Here is a 19,069-nt window from a genome sequence, read left to right as displayed (position 1 = left end):
TTGATAGGGTGCAAACTCCTAATGTGTTACCAAAACAACTGTTGCAGCATTTCCTTTCAGTAAGGGAAGGGAAGGAAATTAAATTCCCATTAGAAGCAAAAAGAAAGGGATGGTAAAGTACAGGCAAAGAAAAACAAATTTCCTTAAATACCATTAACTGATTTTCAGTAGATCCACCTAAATTGTGTTTTAGATCTTTGGTACTGTACTTATTTTACTTGTTGATGTTCATCTCAAGAATGCAGTGAGGCCAAAAGATTATATTTGTAAAAGTGCTTTTTTGGTGTTCATTAAAACAGGATGGGAAAGCCAAAGTAATAGGAGTATAGCCTTTTTATTGACCATAAAAGGAACAAATAAAGCCTCTTATAAGTATATTTGAAGCATCACTGGTCCTAGTCAGAAAATGGAATTATTTAGTGTTTCAATAAAATGGAGGGACCATACTCTTTTTATGAACGGTTAGTATCATGCCAGCTACCTGCTTTTAATATCAATGAAAAGAGGATGGATGGAATTTTCACACAGGTAATGTGTGTAGGAAACAATAAAACATACCCCAACCTTTTCTGCAGATCTTCTTTGGCCTATTTAATAAAGTAACAGAATCCCAAGTTATGAAATTTTTTCATGCACTTGAATAACCGAGAGGTCTCAGTGCAGGCAGGCAAGTCACTAGAGCCGATAGCCTAGCTCAGTCCTCCCAATCACTGCCACACTCCTTCTCCTCTTTTGGTTATTTTATATTCATGACCATTAGTCCTTCTTCCCTTTTGTAAATATAAAAATATACCATTCAATTCCTGATTCTGTTTGCTGAATAGAGAAAGCAATTCATTAATACATCACTCAATATTTCTGGTTGCAGAAATGCTATGCATTGCTAAACAGAGGAAAAGCCTCTCAGGAAAGAACCTTTACATTGATAGAAACAGGTGTTCTCTTTTAGTTGTCAAGTCAACTCCCTTCTGAGCATCTCAGATAAGTGGTCCAAATTACATCTAAGAGGGAAACTCACCAAAGCATAATTACTTTTCATCAGGGTGCCACGAATAATGAGAAGAACAGAGCGCTGGAGGTATATTCTAGTCTACTTAATCACCATCACTTTAAAAAGCTGATGTAGAATTCCTTACTTCAAGACAAAATTGTATGGCTTGGGTGGTAAATTAGGCATATTTTCTAAACACTAAATTATATTTCTTCTAATTCACACTTGGCTAAGAAAAGCTGACTAGTCTTTGTAGCAACGGAATATAAGCAATAAGGTTTGCAGCTGCGATTTCAAACAGTGCATTTTTGTCTATTCTTCAATAGCTTCCTGTGTTTCTATTCATACTGAATGAATCCCTTTCTTTATCTTTCTTGGTAAGATACATTTCAACAAGGTTGCTATCTGTGCAGGATGCAGTCAGATTCCTTATATCACCTGGCTCTCCATTCCCCTCCTCCCTTACCCCCCACTCCAAAGCTCAACTAATGGAGAGCAATAGATTATTCATATGGGTAGAAATAGTAAAGCTTTGCCCAGTGATAAACAATTATTGAGCACAGTGCATAAGAAATTCTGGTCATCAGAATTTTACCTAGCACTTATCTGCATTTAAGAAAATTTCTAAAGCCAAATAACTTCAGTGGAGGCATAATGGGAAATCTGAGAACAATAAAATGAGTTTTGAGTAAGAGCTCAACCATTGATCAGCTGTGAGAAAGTTGCATAAACTTTGCTGTTTATTCCTCTATAAAATTAGGATAATCATACACATATATGTAAAGAAACAAATAGCATAACAAAAGCATTTTTCTAGGAAAGCATTTTTCTAGGATTGTTCTTGATTAATAGTAGTAATTATAAAGGGAATCTAATATTTTGGGGAGGATGAGTAGACTTTTGGGAAAGTGATGGGAAAACATGTTCTTCCTACGTAGCACCTTTAAAGAGGGTCAAGGACTTCGGGTCACCTTCTGTTTTTCCAATTGCTTTCCATTTTTTCCTCATCAGCAGTTCTTCTTCTGTGATCTTTGCTGTTTATCTTCCAGGCCAATAATTGAGAACCTCCATATCCAGCCTCTCTTTGCCTCCCACATCAATGACTCTTTTTTTCTCTCTCTCCAGCCAACTGGGTGGATGGAATAGACATGCCTATTCATAGAATAAAATTTGTCTTGGTTAAGTTACTATGGAGAAGAGCTGTAGGCTTTGCAGTACATTACACATCTAAGATAGGCATTGGCAAAGGGTTGGACAGTATATATTTTAGGCTGTGGGCCATATGGTTTCTGTTGCAGCTACTCAACTCTTTTGTTGTAGTGTGAAAGTAGATCCAGGTCTATGTAAACAAATGAGAATGGCAGTGTTCCCTGAAAACTTTATTTACAAAAACAGATGGTTGGCTGGATTTAGCCCACGGGCCATGGTTTTCTGGGTCTCTAAGACATGGAGATGAATCACAGGATACTCGTGTTTAAAGGGACATGGCAGTCAGGTAGTCCAGCTTTCTCCAAAGTGTGATCTGTAGAAAGCTGTCCCCCTGCAACCAAAGGCTAACTGGTCAAATATATTTTGAAATGCTACATGATGAACCCCCTTCTTAGAGGTTCATCAATGCACTAGCAATACTCAGGACCCTGACTCTTTTCGGGGGTGTAATATTAGTAGTAGAAATGGTAACTAATGCTTTAACAGTGATTACTACATGGCCAGAACTATTGTAAATGCTTTTACATATATTATTTCATTTAATCTCAAAACCCTATGAAGTATGTGGTAATTTTTTTTTTAATTACTTACTTATTTGACTGCACTAGATCTTCTTTTGTTTTAGTTGTGGCACGGGAACTCTCAGTTGCGGCATGTGGTATCTAGTTCTCTGACCAGGGATCAAACCCAGGCCCCCTGCATTGGGAGGTCGGAGTCTTAGCCACTGGACCACCAGGGAATACTAACGACGTAGCTGTTAACGCCACTTTATATTTGATGGAGCTGAGGCACTGAAAATTTACTTAATCTGCCCAAGGTAGCATAATCAGTGGTGTCCCGATTCAAATTTAGGTGGCCTGGCTCCATGGTCTGTGCCCTCAGCCACCCTTCCACCTCTGTGTAATGCCTTGACATCTCTGGGAAATAGTGTGAACTGAGAAAGCACGTCTTTCTTCCAGTTCTCTCAGTTAACACATTGGAAAAGCAACATCTAGAGAGATTCAGGTGACTTTGCAAAAGTCACAAGTATAATTAATGACTGAGGCCAGTCTACAAGTCAATTCAATCAGTAACTGGTACTTGAAGAAATGCTTAAATTAATCCTTTATAAAGACAGAAATCCTTTTAATAATGAATAATCATCTCTAATTTCCCCTTTTTAATTCAGATTTTTATAATGAGCTTCATTTCAATGGGGGTAAATGAAGAGTTTGATTTTTAAAAAGTAGAATTATTTTCACTTTAAAAATTCTGATAGGCAATCTCCTCTCAAAAGAAAGATGATGAATGTTTATCTCTAACTCGGACCTCTTTCCTGGCTCTGAGTCCTTGATTCTCAAGCCTCAATGTATAGTAGAATCACTTGGGGCACTTGGACAAAACGATGCTGGGCCCCACCTTACAGCTTCAGAAACTACGTTTTAACTGAGGATCTGGTGTAAGTATTTCAAAAGCTATCCCCAGGAGATTCTCATGTGGAGCCGGGTTGTGAATCACATTTGTTCTTGTCTGCTAAATTTGTCCAGCTGCATTAACAGCTTACATTTAAAATACTACACGGCATGAAATGAAACCTATGGCTATGGTCCGTGGGTTATAATTAATAAAAATGTGGCCACATTCCAAGCATGAGTGGAACTTTATTATTGCAGATAAATTGTACCACTGGCTATAATATTCAATCAGTTTTATGTGAGTGGGACTTTTGGATTGACACGCATAGCTGCAGAACCAGACTACCCAAGAAACTCAGGGATTCTGGCAGGTTGCCAGGAGTCTGTGTGGCTCAAATAGAGGCTGATCTTGACTTCTTAAAAAAATGAAGTATAGTTGATTTACAATATTGTGGTACTTTCAGGTGTACAGCAAAGTGATTCAGTTATTTTTTTCTGATTATTTTCCATTATAGGTTGTTACATGTTTCTGACTATAATACCCTGTGCTATACAGTAAATTCTTATTGCCTATCTACTTTCTGTTAATCCCATCCTCCTAATTTGTCCCTCCCCTCTTTAATTTGATGTGGCTCTTTGATACCTTGGACTTAAGGTGGAAGAAACATGTTTTAAAGGATTAGGTTTTGCCACTATTCTCTATCTACTTACAGATATTAAAATAATTTATAATAGAAGAATTTAGAGAATGAATTATGTGTAGTAAAATAATTTAGGTAGAAATTGACCATCTATGAGAGGAAATGGGATAGAAATTATTAGCAAATTGAGATGGTCTAATTACTACTATTGAACACTAAGTTTGTCTTTAACTTTTCTGGTAGTTAAGGCAAAAAACAGAAAAGTGTTGGGTGAAGTAGCTTTATATTATGGCTAAAAACAACTTCCGAATTTGTCTGCAGAGAAAACTGTTCTTTTTAAACTAATTTCAACCAGTAATTTAACACCTATATCCTTGGGATAACACAATTAAAAATATCTTCACTACAGTTTCCCAAGTCATAGAAATGCTGTTTAATTGGTGATAGCTGTAAGAACCATCATGCAGTCAAATGAACCAAGTAAAGACACTTGTTCAGTCAATCATTCACTCATTCATTTACTCAATCACCTATTTGCTTTTAATTGCTAACATTATGATGGATACAATGTTAAGTTCTGGGAATACAGTGATCAATAAGATATCATTCTTGTTCTCAAACGGCTCACAGTACAGTGGGGAAAATGCTCAAAGAAACCAAAATTTTGAGTGGGAGAGGTCAGAGCCTGAAATAAAGGTGTGTGTATGTTGTGCTGTGCTGTGCTTAGTCTCTCAGTCATGTCCAACTCTTTGCAACCCTGTGGACTGTAGCTCACCAGGCTCCTCTGTCCGTGGGCATTCTCCAGGCAAGCACACAGGAGTGGGTTGCCATGCCCTCCTCCAGGGGATCTTCCCAACCCAGGAATCGAACTGGGATCTCCTACATTGCAGGTGGATTCTTTACCAGCTGGGCTACCAGGGAAATCCTGTGTGTATGTTATGGGAACACAAAGAAGGAGGACCTAAGTGAGATTGTGAGGGACCAGGAAAGATTGAACAGGTTTAATCAGATGGATGAGCAGTGGAAATGAATCCCAAGAGGAACAGCGGCAGGATTAGTGGCAGAGAAGGGACTGTGTTTGGTGGCTCAGGAGAATGACTAGTATCTCCCTTAACTGGAGGGTGGGGTTCATATGGGGAATCAGGATGAGAGACATGTGCAGGGATCAGACTCCAAAGGGTCAGGCTGAAGACTTGAGACTTCATATGAAAGTGATGGGTAGTCACCTTAGTATTTAAGGCAGTAGAGTCACGCAGTCAGATTTGTGTTTTAGAAAGATCACTTTAGCTACAGTGTGGAAAGGAGACAGACTGGGAGGTTATTTTAGAGTCTATTAGTGTAATTCACTTCTAGAGTATTGAGGATCCGAAGGAAAGCAATGGGAATAGAGAACAGAGGTCCGATTCTACAGCTTCAGGGGCTTGACTTATATGACTGAGATGATGGCCTATAGGGAGGGGAAGTGGAAAGAAGGGAAAAAAAGTTCCCTGGCTTAGGTGACTGGGTGACTTGTGGCACAATTCATGCATGGGTCTCTAGAGCACCTGGGAGGATCAGGTTTGTGGATCAGGAGCAAAGAGTAGAAGATGGTGGAGACGGGTTCAAGTGATACTTATGGGACTATGAGTTCAGAATTCCAGTACAGCAGTGAGGTCTGAGCGGCAGGCAATATATTTGAAATTTACCAGCATGTAGATGGCAGTTATCCCACTCCAGTACTCTTGCCTGGAAAATCCCATGGACAGAGGAGCCTGATAGGCTGCAGTCCATGGGGTGGCAAAGAGTCAGACACGACTGAGCGACTTCACTTTCACTTTTCACTTTCATGCATTGGAGAAGGAAATGGCAACCCACTCCACTGTTCTTGCCTGGGGAATCCCAGGCAAGAGGGACAAGGGAGCCTGGTGGGCTGCTGTCTATGGGGTCACACAGAGTCGGACATGACTAAAGCGACTTAGCAGCAGCAGCAGCAGCAGATGGCAGTTATAGATGGAAACGTATGTTAGTGAGATAAGAGTATATAAATCAAAGAGAGACCAGAGTCTGAAATGCTGAGAAATGCCCTTAAAAGGCTTCTAAAGGACAGTTTATGAAGGAAGCAGAAGCATAAGCAAGAATAAACTAGGCGTTTGTGGGATAATGGACGTGATCAATAGAATATGTGTAACTTGGGATATGTAATCAAGATGTAATTTGGTAATTTGCTAGGTGTAATAGGGAGGTAATTTGGGACAGAGATAGAAAGTGTTCATTAAACCGTGAAATGTCAACTGTGCCAGATGGGACTTGACAGGTGTTGGATCTCTGGCTGCTGGACTGATTTCTCTTAGTAGGAGCCTGTGGATGATTTATATTATTTAAGAGACAGAGATTTAGATACCAGTTATGTTTCAAAAGTTTAAAATCTGAACATTCTTCCACACACTTAAGCCCAGTTGTGAATACAGAATAAGTTTCCTGAAAACTCTTGAAAACATCTAAACACAGCACAAGGTGGGGGTGATGATGTCCTTGGCCATGAAACATGGAAGAGGCAATTTTAGCTTAAACGATGTAAGGCCAGTTTTTCCCAAGGAAGCCCTTAAATGAATGGAAGTTAAATATGCTCAGTGGAATGGATGACCTGAAATAAAACTGTATTGAGAAGGTCTTGCCAGAATGAATTAACTGCATATAAGAGCACCACATAACTGAATGCAATCTCGTAACTTTAAAGAAAACAGAAGTCTTTTTGATTCAACCTCCTTAAGCAGGTTAATTGACTGTCATGACTGTATTTTGGACATCATGAAATATACTTGCCCTGAATGCAGGCAGAATGAAAGAAGCAAAATTCACAGGGATTTTCTAGGTCCCAGTAATACAATATTTATAGCTACAAAGCAAAGACATTACTTTGCCAACAAAGGTCCATCTAGTCAAAGCTATGGTTTTTCCAGTAGTCATGTATGGATGTGAGAGCTGTACTATAAAGAAAGCTGAGTGCAGAAGAATTGATGCTTTTGAATCAATTCAAAAGTTGATTTGGTGTTGGAGAAGACTCTTGAGAGTCCCTTGGACAGCAAGGAGATACAACCAGTCCATCCTAAAGGAAATCAGTCCTGAACATTCATTGGAAGGACTGATACTGAAGCTGAAACTCCAATACTTTGGCCACCTGATGCGAAGAACTGACTCGTTAGAAAAGACCTGATGCTGGGAAAGTTTGAAGGTGGGAGAAGAAGGGGACATCAGAGTATGAGATGGTTGGATGGCATCACTGACTCATTAGAAAATACCTGATGCTGGGAAAGATTGAAGGTGGGAGAAGAAGGGGACATCAGAGTATGAGATGGTTGGATGGCATCACTGACTCATGAATATGAGTTTGAGTAGACTCTGGGAGTTGGTGATGGACAGGGAGGCCTGGCGTGCTGCAGTCCATTCGGTCACAAAGAGTTGGACATGACTGTGTGACTGAACTGAACTGAACTGAACTGATAGCTACAAATCTCTCTCTTCTGTACTTGCCATCCAAACTACTTACATCTCAAGGGGGAGAGGAGGTGTTTAATGTTCATCTTTCTGCAACCTTATCTAACTTCTGACACCCCTGACTATGAAAGTGAAAGTCGCTCAGTTGTGTCAGACTCTTTTCAACCCCATGGACTATACAGTCCATGGAATTCTCCAGGCCAGAATTCTGGAGTGGGTAGCCTTTTCTTCTCTAGGGCATCTTCTCAACCCAGGAATCAAACCCAGGTCTCCTGTATTGTAGCTGGATTCTTTACCAGCTGAGCCACAAGGGAAGCCCAAGAATACTGGAGTGACTAGCCTATTCCTTCTCCAGTGGATCTTCCCGACTCAGGAATTGAACTGGGGTCTCCTGCATTGCAGGTGGATTCTTTACCAACTGAGCTGTCAGGGAAGCCCACCCTTGACAGTAACACTGCCAATTGTATCAGAGCTCTCAACCATTTAAATTCCCTGGTGTTCCATGAATTTCAAGTCTTGTGTGTATCATTCCCAGTTTTCAGTATCTACATGTAAAAAAACTCAAGTTTCATTTTAAAAAGATAACACAATAGGCAATTTTTCATTCTATCAAGAGGCCAATAAGCATTGTAAATAAGAAGAAAACAGGAATGTTTTAGAACCAAGGGAGGTTATTGTCTGCATATAACCATTTGGCTTTCTACGGATTCTTCAGTGAGAAATCAAGAAAGAGGGCTAAAGAGATTTAATTTTTTTTTCTGTAATTAGTAGAATTTTTTAAAATAGCAAGCCTCTCTGCTCAGGGATTAGGTCTGTAGTATTAGTATCAACAACAGAGATAAAAGGTTTGTCTTTCTGTTTCTACTTGTAAGAGGACCTTATTTTGTTTCCTTCTCAGTACACCTGAACATTATGAATTATGTTGATCAATTGTGATGTATGGGGCTACCCTAGTGGCTCAGTGGTAAAGAATACACCTGCCAAAGCAGGAGACTCAGGTCTCCTTGCTACTCAAAGTATGTTCCAAGGGTCAGCAGCATTGATACTATTAGAAGGGAGCTTGTGAAAATGCAGAATCTCGGGCTCTAACCTAGATTTACTGAATCACTATCAGCATCTTCTCATGATCCCAGATGATTCCTCTCTACATTAATATTTAAGAAACGCTGGTCTAGATGAATAATGACCATACAAATACCCTGAATGAAGAAATTATAAGAAAAGCACCTGCTATGGCTCAAAGTACCTAATAGAATCCTTTTCACCATAGAACTTCCTTGTATTTCAATCAAATGATTAATGGCACTGATGAGGAATTAACATCAGAAAGAAAAACAATCATGAATTTTTTTCATTTTCCAGCCATTTTGTATTCTAGCCGAAATAAAGACCTACAGGTGCAAAGAACAAATTTTTAAAAAATAACTCCTTAGGGAATCGATTAAATACATCAGTCAGTTTCATTGTGTACCACTTTGTCTGCAGTGGCTTCCCTGGTGGCTCAGATGGTAAGGAATCTGCCTGCAATGCAGGAGACCTGGGTTCGATCCCTGGGTCAGGAAGATCCCCTGGAGAAGGGAATGGCAACCCACTCCAGTATTCTTGCCTGGAAAATCCCCTGGACTGAGGAGCCTGGTGGGCTGCAGTCCATAGGGTCACAAAGAGCTGGACACGACCGAAGTGACTTAGCACGCATGCACACACAGAAGCTTAAAGCCATTTTAGAATCTCTCCCTTTCCTCAGTCCTTTCATCCAATTAATATGCAAGTTCTCTTGGTTGCACTGCTAAAGTACATCTTGAATTAATCCACTTCTCTATCTGCTCTACTAACTCTATTCCAAGCCATCACTATTCAAAAGGTCTTCCCTCTTTCTCATAGCAGCCATAGTCACCTTTTAAAAACTATAAAACAAGTCCATGTAACTCCTAGACTTAAAAATCATTCATTGACATTTCACTGCTTTTATATTCTTGTACAAATTCCGTAATGGATCAGTGAGGCCTGGCATGGTCTTTTCCATCTATCTCATGCCACACTTCTTCCTTATTCCTTTCACTCCATTATCAGTTCCTGAAGTGTATACTTTCTTTCTCACCATAAAGCATTGTATCTCTCTTGCTTGTTTTTGTACATCATTTCTCAGTTTTAATGTCATCTTTTCAAGGGAACCCTTGTACATTGTTGATAGGAATGTAAATTGGTATAGCCTCTATGGAAAACTGTATGGAGGTTCCTAAAAATCTAAAAATATAGTTGCCATATGATCCAGGAACCTACTCCTAGGCATGTGTGTGTGTGTGCTTAGTCACTCAGTTGTGTCTGACTCTTTGCAACCCTATGGACTTAGCCCTCCAGGCTCCTCTGTCCGTGGGATTTTTCAGGCAAGAATACTGGCTCGAGTGGGTTGCCATTTTTTCCTTCAGGGGATCTTCCCGACACAGAGATTGAACCCACGTTTCCTGTGTCTCCAACATTGCAGTTGGAATTCTATATTGCAGTGGGTATTCTTTACCCACTGAGCCGTATACATCCAGACAAAAGCATAAGTCAAAAAGATATATGAACCCCTATGTTCATTGCAGCGTATTCACAATAGCCAAGACATGGAAATAATGTAAATGTCCACTGACAAATGAATGGACAAAGAAGATGTGGCACATATATACACTGGAATAGTACTCAGCTATAAAAAGGAATGAAATAATGTCATTTGCAGCAGTATGGATGGACCTAGAGTTATCATGGGCTTCTCCCCATGGCTCACGGGTAAGGAATCCACCTGCAGTGCAGGAGCTGTGGATTTGATCCCTGCTTTGAGAAGATCCCCTGGAGAAGGGAATGGCAACTCACTCCAGTATTCTTTCTGAGAAATCTCATGGACTGAGCCTGGAGGGCTATAGTCCATAGGGTTGGACTGAAGCGACTAAGCATGAGCATCGGCATGTAGAGTTACAATACTAAGTGAAGTAAGTCGGAAAGAGAAAGACAAATACCATATGATATTACTTATATGTGGAATCTAAAATATGACACAAATGAACTTATCTACGAAACAGAAACAGACACAGATATAGAGAATAGACTTGTGGTTGCCAAGTGGGGAGGGGAGTGGGAGAGGGATGGAGAGTGAGTTTGGAGTTAGCAGATGCAAACTAGTATATCTAGAATGGATAAATAATAAGGTCCTACTGTATAGCACAGGAAACTATATTCAATATTCTATGATAAACCATAATGGGAAAGAATATAAAAAAGAATGTATGTATATGTTATAACTGAATCACAATTATAAACTGTGCAGCAAAAATTTACACAACATTGTGAATCAACTATACTTCAATTTAAAAAAATAAATAATGTCACCTTTTCAGGAATGACCTTCCTGATTGTCTTATGTAAATTCTAGTTCCTCTGTGGTTCTCTATTTTAGCTCCCTTTTTATGTCCTCTGTAGCACAGTTCAGTCACTCAGTCATGTCCAACTCTTTGTGACCCTATGGACTGCAGCACACCAGGCTTCCCTGTCCATCACCAACTCCAGCAGCTTGCTCAAACTCATGTCCATCGAGTCGGTGATGCCATCCAACCATCTCAGCCTCTGTTGTCCCCTCTCCTCCTGCATTCAGTCTTTCCCAACAACAAGGTATTTTCCAGTGAGTCAGTTCTTCACATCACGTGGCCAAAGTATTGGAGCTTCAGCTTCAGCATCAGTCCTTCCAATGAATATTCAGGACTCATTTCCTTTAGAATTGAATGGTTTGATCCAAGAGTCTTCTCCAACACCACAGTTCAAAAGCATCAATTAATTCTTTGGTCCTCAGCTTTCTTTATGGTCCAACTCTCACATCCATACGTGACTACGGGTAAACCCACAGCTTTGACTAGATGGACCTTTGTTGGCAAAGTAATGTCTCTGCTTTTTAATATGCTATCTAGGTTTGTCATCGCTTTTCTTCCACGGAGCAAGCGTCTTTTAATTTCATGGCTGCCGTCACCATCTGCAGTGATTTTGGAGCCCAAGAAAATAAAGTCTGTCACTGTTTGCTTTGTTTCCCCATCTATTTGCCATGAAGTGATGGGACCAGATGCCATGATTTTAGTTTTTTGAATGTTGAGTTTTGAGCCAACTTTTTCACTCTCCTGTTTCACTTTCAACAAGAGGCTCTTTAGTTCCTTTTTGCTTTCTTCCACAAGGGTGATGTCATCTGCATATCTGAGGTTGTGTGGTGTGATGGTGTGTGGTATGAGGTTGTGTGGTGTGAGTGTGATCACTCACCTAAAGCCAGACATCCTGGAGTCTGAAGTCAAGTGAGCCTTAGGAAGCATCACCATGAACAAAGCTAGAGGAGGTGATGGAATTCCAGCTGAGCTATTTCAAGTCCTAAAACATGATACTGTTAAAGTGTTGCACACAATATGCTGGCAAATTTGGAAAACTCAGCAGTGGCCACCGGAATAGAAAGGGTCAGTTTTCATTCCAATCCCAAAGAAAGGCAGTGCCAAAGAATGTTCACACTACCATACAATTGCACTCATCTCACATGCTAGCAAAGTAATGCTCAAAATTCTCCAAGCCAGGCTTCAACAGTACCTGAATTGTGAACTTCCAGATGTTCAAGCTGGATTTAGAAAAGGCAGAGGAACCAGAGATCAAATTGCCAACATCCGTTGGATCATTGAAAAAGCAAGAGAATTCCAGAAAAACATCTACTTCTGCCTTATTGACTATGCCAAAGCCTTTGAGTGTGTGGATCACAATAAACTGTGGAAAATTCTTCAAGAGATGGAAATGCCAGACCACCTGACCTGCCTCCTGAGAAATCTGTATGCAGGTGAAGAAGCAACAGTTAGAAATAGACATGGAACAACAGACTGGTTCCAAATTGGGAAATGAGTATGTCATGTTGTATTTTGTCAGCCTGCTTATTTAACCTATATACAGAGTACATCATGCAAAATACCAAGCTGGATGAAGCACAGGCTGGAATCAAGATTGCTGGGAGAAATATAAAAAAATCAATAGCACAATCCAAATTAATTTATACATTTTATACATTTGAATATTTGTTTGGTTATTGCCTGTTTTCCTCAAAGAATGTAGGCTCAAATAAGGGCATACCTTGACTGTTTGCTCACCACTGTTGGTTGAGTACCTGGCAAAAAGCAGACATCATTACATTTTTGTTGAATAGACAAGATGACTTTAAAATAAATACAAAATTCACATGCTTAATTTTTTATTACTTCCTTGATCTTCTGTGTTACCTAATTCATTATGCAAGTGGTTAATTTTGAACAAATCCTCTCAAGTTCATTATGTGAAGAAATATTAAACATGACATTTTACTCTTTCAAGGAATGCTCAGCACTGGAAACAAAATTAACATGCCAAGAGGCTATTTTAATAGAACATTTGTTGAAATTTGTATCAAGGTAACCAACTGAGGCTGCTAGCCTAGTTATTTGTCTCAGTTTGTGGTACCTTGTGATTGACTAAGAAAGTGAAGTGTGCTAGTTGCCTTCTTTACCACTATGATCTGTCAATATGACATGCTGCTGCTGCTGCTGCTAAGTCGCTTCAGTCGTGTCCGACTCTGTGCGACCTCATAGACGGCAGCCCACCAGGCTCCCCCGTTCCTGGGATTCTCCAGGCAAGAACACTGGAGTTGGTTGCCATTTCCTTCTCCAATGCATGACAGTGAAAAGGGAAAGTGAAGTCACTCAGTTGTGTCTAACTCTTAGCGACCCCATGGACTGCAGCCTACCAGGCTCCTCCATCCATGGGATTTTCCAGGCAAGAGTACTGGAGTGGGTTGCCATTGCCCTCTCCACAATATAGCATATAAACCTACATTTCAGGGCAACATATATGCAAAAATAAGAAGGCCAAACTCTCTGGGATCTAAGAGTCTGAAGAAGTTATGAATCTGAGAGACTGTGCTCTTATACATTTCAGTTCTCCATTGTCATTCATTCTCTGAAAGCCAAGGAGAGGGTCCCAAGATTCTTCTGTATTTATCAAAACTAAATACCTCATGACTTTAGAACTGAGTTATTATATCAAGGAAAAAGGCAAAAGCGCAGCCAGGGGCCTGATGAGCTCTTCTGCCGTGTTGTAGGTGCTCAAGTGATGGACTGAAGGACCCAAATAAAGGAGGGAGGGTGGGCAGTGTTGTGTGTAAGAGAATAGTTTGGCACCATAGTCAAACATTAATTGTATTTGTAGAATTCTGAACATCAAGATGAAAGTTGAAAAATATCTATTAAAATGCTTAACTTTATGTGCACCTGATATATGGATATTTGAAGAGCCTGGTTAATTGTATATATTTTACCTTTGAATTTTAGACCTTGTATTCATTTCCTAGGGCTGCCAATAACAAAGTGCCACCCACCAGAGGGCTTAAATAGCAAACATATATTGTCTCACAGGTCCGGAGACTTAAACTATGGGATCAATGTGTCTATAAGATTGATTTGTTCTGGGGGGCTGTAAAATCGAAATCTTATTCTCATTATCTTCACATCATCTTCTCTCCATACATGTCTATGACCAAATTTTCCCTTCTTATGACAACATTCCTATTGAATTAGCCTTCCCTCGTGGCTTCACTATAACTTGATTATCTTGTAGAGAACCTATCTCCAAATACCATTACACTTTAAGGTGCACGGGGTTAAGGACTTCAACATAGGAATGTGGAAGAAATGTGATTCAACCCATAACAGACCTTCACAATTAATTTACTTATATGGCATTTTATAATATAGAAAATAAAAGAACATATGTCAAAAATATTTGCTTCATGTGGCTAAAAACTACATTGCACATCCAAAAAGTCTAAGAGGCTAACTGCACGAAATTCACATATGCTCTCTATACTCTGTAGTCTATGACCCAGAAGCAATAATAAAATTATTTTTTATTGAAGAAGTTAATTAGCATCACTCACTAAATTAGAATTTGTCTTTGAGCAGTTATTCAGCCTTGACTGAAATCTGTTACAAGCACCCATTTGGGGTAGAAATTTGGCATTAATAACTTAACACCTGACACCAGAGAACAAATTTTCATTGGAAGGAGCTATACATGCTAATGAAGCTTAGAGCTTACTGGAGGTTGATTTTAATGTTTCTCTTGCTTCCTCACTAATGAGATCTAAATTATAGGACTGATAGACTTTTTTCTTCACCCATTACTTAAAAGCCAGATCACATTTTAATTTCACATCAGATTGCCCACAAAATATTAAATAAGGTAAATGTAGCACAATTATCTATCTTAGGAAATGTGTTCATTTTTCTTTTTGCTCCTAAATTCTTAAGCTGGATTTTGTGAAGAACCTCAGCAAAATCTGTTTTCTCTGTCTTTGAAATGGTTCTGTGTCTGTATGGCTAAGAATAGGTGCCACAATTCAAGAGCTGTATCTCTTAGTGTGATAAGAAATAAACAAAAGCTTATGTTCCTACATTGATGCTACCATTCCTGTAGTTTTCCTAATTATATTTTCCCTGTGGACAAAAAAATAATGCTAATTTTCACCTTCAGGAAAAGGTTATTCTGCCATTTCTTATGGCCATTAAGAATGGAATTTGCGATGTGGAGCCTGTACAACTGTCTCCTTTCCTGATATCTTTCTTGTCTTTTCCACACCCCCCTCCCCTTCTCTCAATACCCTGTGATGTTTTGTGCAAAGTGCTTGGGTGCTCATTCTGCCTATTGTACTCATCATTGCCAGTGAGGGCTCCTTTGATTGACAGCTGAGATGGCAAGTGAATTCTGATTCATATGCTTCAGTAGCTGTTGTACCACAGGTCCCAGCCTGACAAGTGAAGCACAGGGTGTAGTATTGTGGTGTAATTACCTGGAACCACAAATCCAGATTAACTCAAATGAATGCAATTGCTTCTGATTTGCAATCCAAGAAAGTAAGGTTCCAGAATGTCAGCCATCCATGTCTTTCCCTTGGTCTTTAACCAAGTTGTGATATTACTAGGCTGGATTTTATCTAAATTCAACCTTGTCGAATCATAGTGGCAATAGTCAAAACTGAAGTGAGTAGTTTTTTTCAATAATGGTACATTCTTGGGACTCCCCTGGTGGTCCAGGGGCTAAGACTCTGTCCTTCTAATGCCAGGGGCCCGGGTCCAACCCCTGGTCAGGAAACTAGATCCCACATGCCTCAACTAAGAGTTTGCATGTCACAACTAAAGATCCTGCACCTCCCAACAACAAAAAAATAGATCCCACATGCTGCAACTCAAGATTCTGCATTCCACGTACTCTCTCACAACCGAGAGTTCCCATTCCTCACTATCTGTCTAGCAATCATTTGTGGTCTTGAAAATAGTGTTGGAGAAAGTAAGAGCTTCACTTTACCTGTTCATGTGTAGAGTTAAGCAAGTCCACGTCCTCTGGTCTCCATAATCTTCATCGCTACCAAAAGGTATTGAGATTTATATACTCAGCTCCTCCTACACATTTATTGGGATCTTCAACCTAATGATTCTGTAATCTAGCTGCATATATTATACATGCAATATGGTTAATTTCTAAAAAAATAAAAATCAATTCACAGAATCTGAGACCTAACTTTGGAGCCACTTTGTGAGTATAGATAGATACTCTCTGGGATAGATCCTGGTAATAATTTTTATAGAAGCACCACATGTGACTTGAATGCAAAGCCACATCTGGGAACTTCTATTCTGGGTTGACTGTCAATATCCATTTGGTACAGTGATTTTTCTTTGACCTTTTCAAATAATCTATAGTGAAGATGCCAGAAATCTCTGATGTAATTCATGACTGATAGTGAGTTATTCATAAAATAGTTCTCTGGAAGTTTTATGATGTCATTTACAATATAATTGCAAGTTATGATTTTTATTCTGTTATTGAGTCTTTGAAGTTTGGTATGTCTTGCCATTAAAACTACCTTTACAGAAGATTTTTTATTCCCTAAATCCCATATTTCAACAAATTGCTTCTCACCTTTAAAAAAAAAAAATCTCAATTTTATCATCTAAAGTATCATTGACACCAAAAGGAGATTAAAACTAAGATGAGTAAAAATTGATTTTTAATGGTGTTAAATCATTCTCTTTTGAGTGGAAAAGTAAAAGTTTAATTACTATTTAGAAAGGACACACTTGAGATGTATCACCTACTATTAGAGACAACAAACTGAAACAAGATGCATATCAAAGGCACATTAGCTGTCTGATTAAGCATAATCTATGGATCCGTGTGTTTCCAACAAGCCCAGTATTTTGTCTCCATATCCCATAGAATGGTTCCATCTAATTTACTTTACAACTTCATTTCTCTCTCTTTCAATATGCTGCTTGTTTTCAGAATTTATCTTTAGTTACCCACCTCCTATGTTCAGGACATCTTACTTTAAAAAATCAGCAATTATTTTATATTAATTTCTTAAATCTGTACTCTGACTCCTAGCATTTTTAGAGGACAAATTCATTATGCTATGTGAAAGTTGGAAATATGTGATATAGAAACTGGTGTTATTCATGTGTATCTGTCAGTGTATATTTCAAGGTCTTATTTCCATTAGAAACTTGATGTGGGAAATATGTACGTTAAGGTACCAACTTTGGGCCTCTTTATCTGATTTATTCTGAGTTTCTTAAGGTTACTGGTTAGTTGAAATACATTTGAAGACAAGGACTGAATGAGATGATAATACTGTTTTTAAGCAACACAGTATCATCTATATATTGAGTCTGGTTTGGGATTCTGATTTCTTATTTCACAGGCTCAAATGTCCTGATTTACCCTTTGTATATCTCTGTGAACTCGTTGGTTCTTATGCAAATCTTGCATACTAGCCACTTTATTTTGGCATTTATTTACTAGCAAAATACTAATGCTCCAACCCAAAGAGTACAATATTTGAGAGAACTCCAGGTAACATTTGAAATTTAGCTTGGCTGTCATGAATATTCATTTTAATATGTAACCAGTTCACTTCAAGATTTTTGCCAATAAAAGTACATGATTGTTCAGAAGGCTGTGTAACTGAGCTGTCTACTTGCCTCTTTTCCAGTTGAGTGTACTTAAGTATGCTCAGTGAAACCCCAAAGTATAGGTATGGCGGCCCAATACTATTACCTGCTTGGCACCCAGCAGGTTGCTGCAGGAGGAGTCTATGGAATAGTTTGAAAGAAGGGAGGGAATGTCCAGATAGAGGAAGGTTCCTGCTCTCATTACAACAGCCAGAGAGAAGAGGCAGTGACCCATGGGTGTGACGTTTCCATTCCTGCAAAGACTTGACTACTCAACTCACAGAGTCCTGGTCAGACATAGCTCTAGGGTGCTTTAAATGTGTCCCTGCTGGTGGTCTTTCTCTCAGCCCACTGGGCCCAATGGAGTGTCTGAGAATTCTTTGGGGTCAGTAATAAAGTGAAAAAAACCTTTGCATCCTATGCCCCTCTTCACACGGGCTTCCCTGTTGGCTCAGACTGTAAAGAATCTGCCTGCAATTCAGGAGACCTGGTTTTGATCCCTGGGGCTGGAAGTTCCTCTGGAGAAGGGAATGGCTACCCACTCCAGTATTCTTGCCTGGAAAATTCCATGGACAGAGGAGGCTAGTGGGCTACAGTCCATGGGGTTGCAAAGAGCTGGACATGACTGAGCAACTAACACTTTCACTTTTCCCCTCTTCAGGGTACCATGAAGTCTTTTCTGGGTTTCCAACATTTCTTTTTGTTTAAAATTTTATCCTTTTATTTTTTCCACAATAATCTTCAATATCCACAAGGAAATTCCTACCCCCAGATGGCATCAGATTCCACAAGTTAATGGTTCAGTCCTATAAGACACCCCTCGTCCCCCATCCTGCCCTCCGAGGTCAGTTGCAAGCCCAGGTTATTACCTGTGTTTCTGACTGACTGGCTACACACTGGGGATTCCCCATGCCCCTCCTTAGATTGCATTTGATTAATTTTCTAGAGCAGGTCACAGAACTCAAAGAAACACTTTACTTACTAGATCACCAGTTTATTATAAAAGAATAACTCAGGAAGAGTCAGATATCAGAGATGCCTAGGGGAAGCCAAGGGAAAGGAGCAGAACTTCCATGCCCTCTGCTCTCCCAGTATCCTGTATTCACCAACCTGGAGGCTCCCCAAACTTTGTTGTTTGGGTTTTTATGGAGGCTTCATTTCATAGGCCTGGTTAATGAAATCCTTGGCCAAAGGTGACTGATTCAACCTCTAGTCTCTCTCCCCTCCCAGGAGATCAGGGGGTGGGATGAAAATTCCAACCCTCTAATCACAAGGTTGGTAACCGTGGCAACCAGTCCCACCCTTAGCTGCATTTCAAAAATTACCTCATTA

The 19,069-nt window shown here is 39.5% G+C and overlaps 1 protein-coding gene across 3 annotated transcripts in view; it reads left to right on the top strand.

Annotated features, from left to right (window-relative positions):
* The window catches only part of EPM2A (EPM2A glucan phosphatase, laforin), a 102,232-nt gene that overhangs the window by 70,451 nt on the left and 12,712 nt on the right, over positions 1-19,069 (top strand). The gene's annotated exons all lie outside the window — the stretch shown is intronic.

This window comes from Giraffa tippelskirchi, chromosome 9 (genome assembly GCF_054371585.1).
Source record: "Giraffa tippelskirchi isolate mGirTip1 chromosome 9, T2T-mGirTip1v1.2.pri, whole genome shotgun sequence".
Classification (NCBI taxonomy): Eukaryota; Metazoa; Chordata; class Mammalia; order Artiodactyla; family Giraffidae; genus Giraffa; species Giraffa tippelskirchi.
The sequence above is the reverse complement of the archived record's forward strand: the minus strand, read 5'-3'. Positions and strand labels throughout refer to the sequence as shown.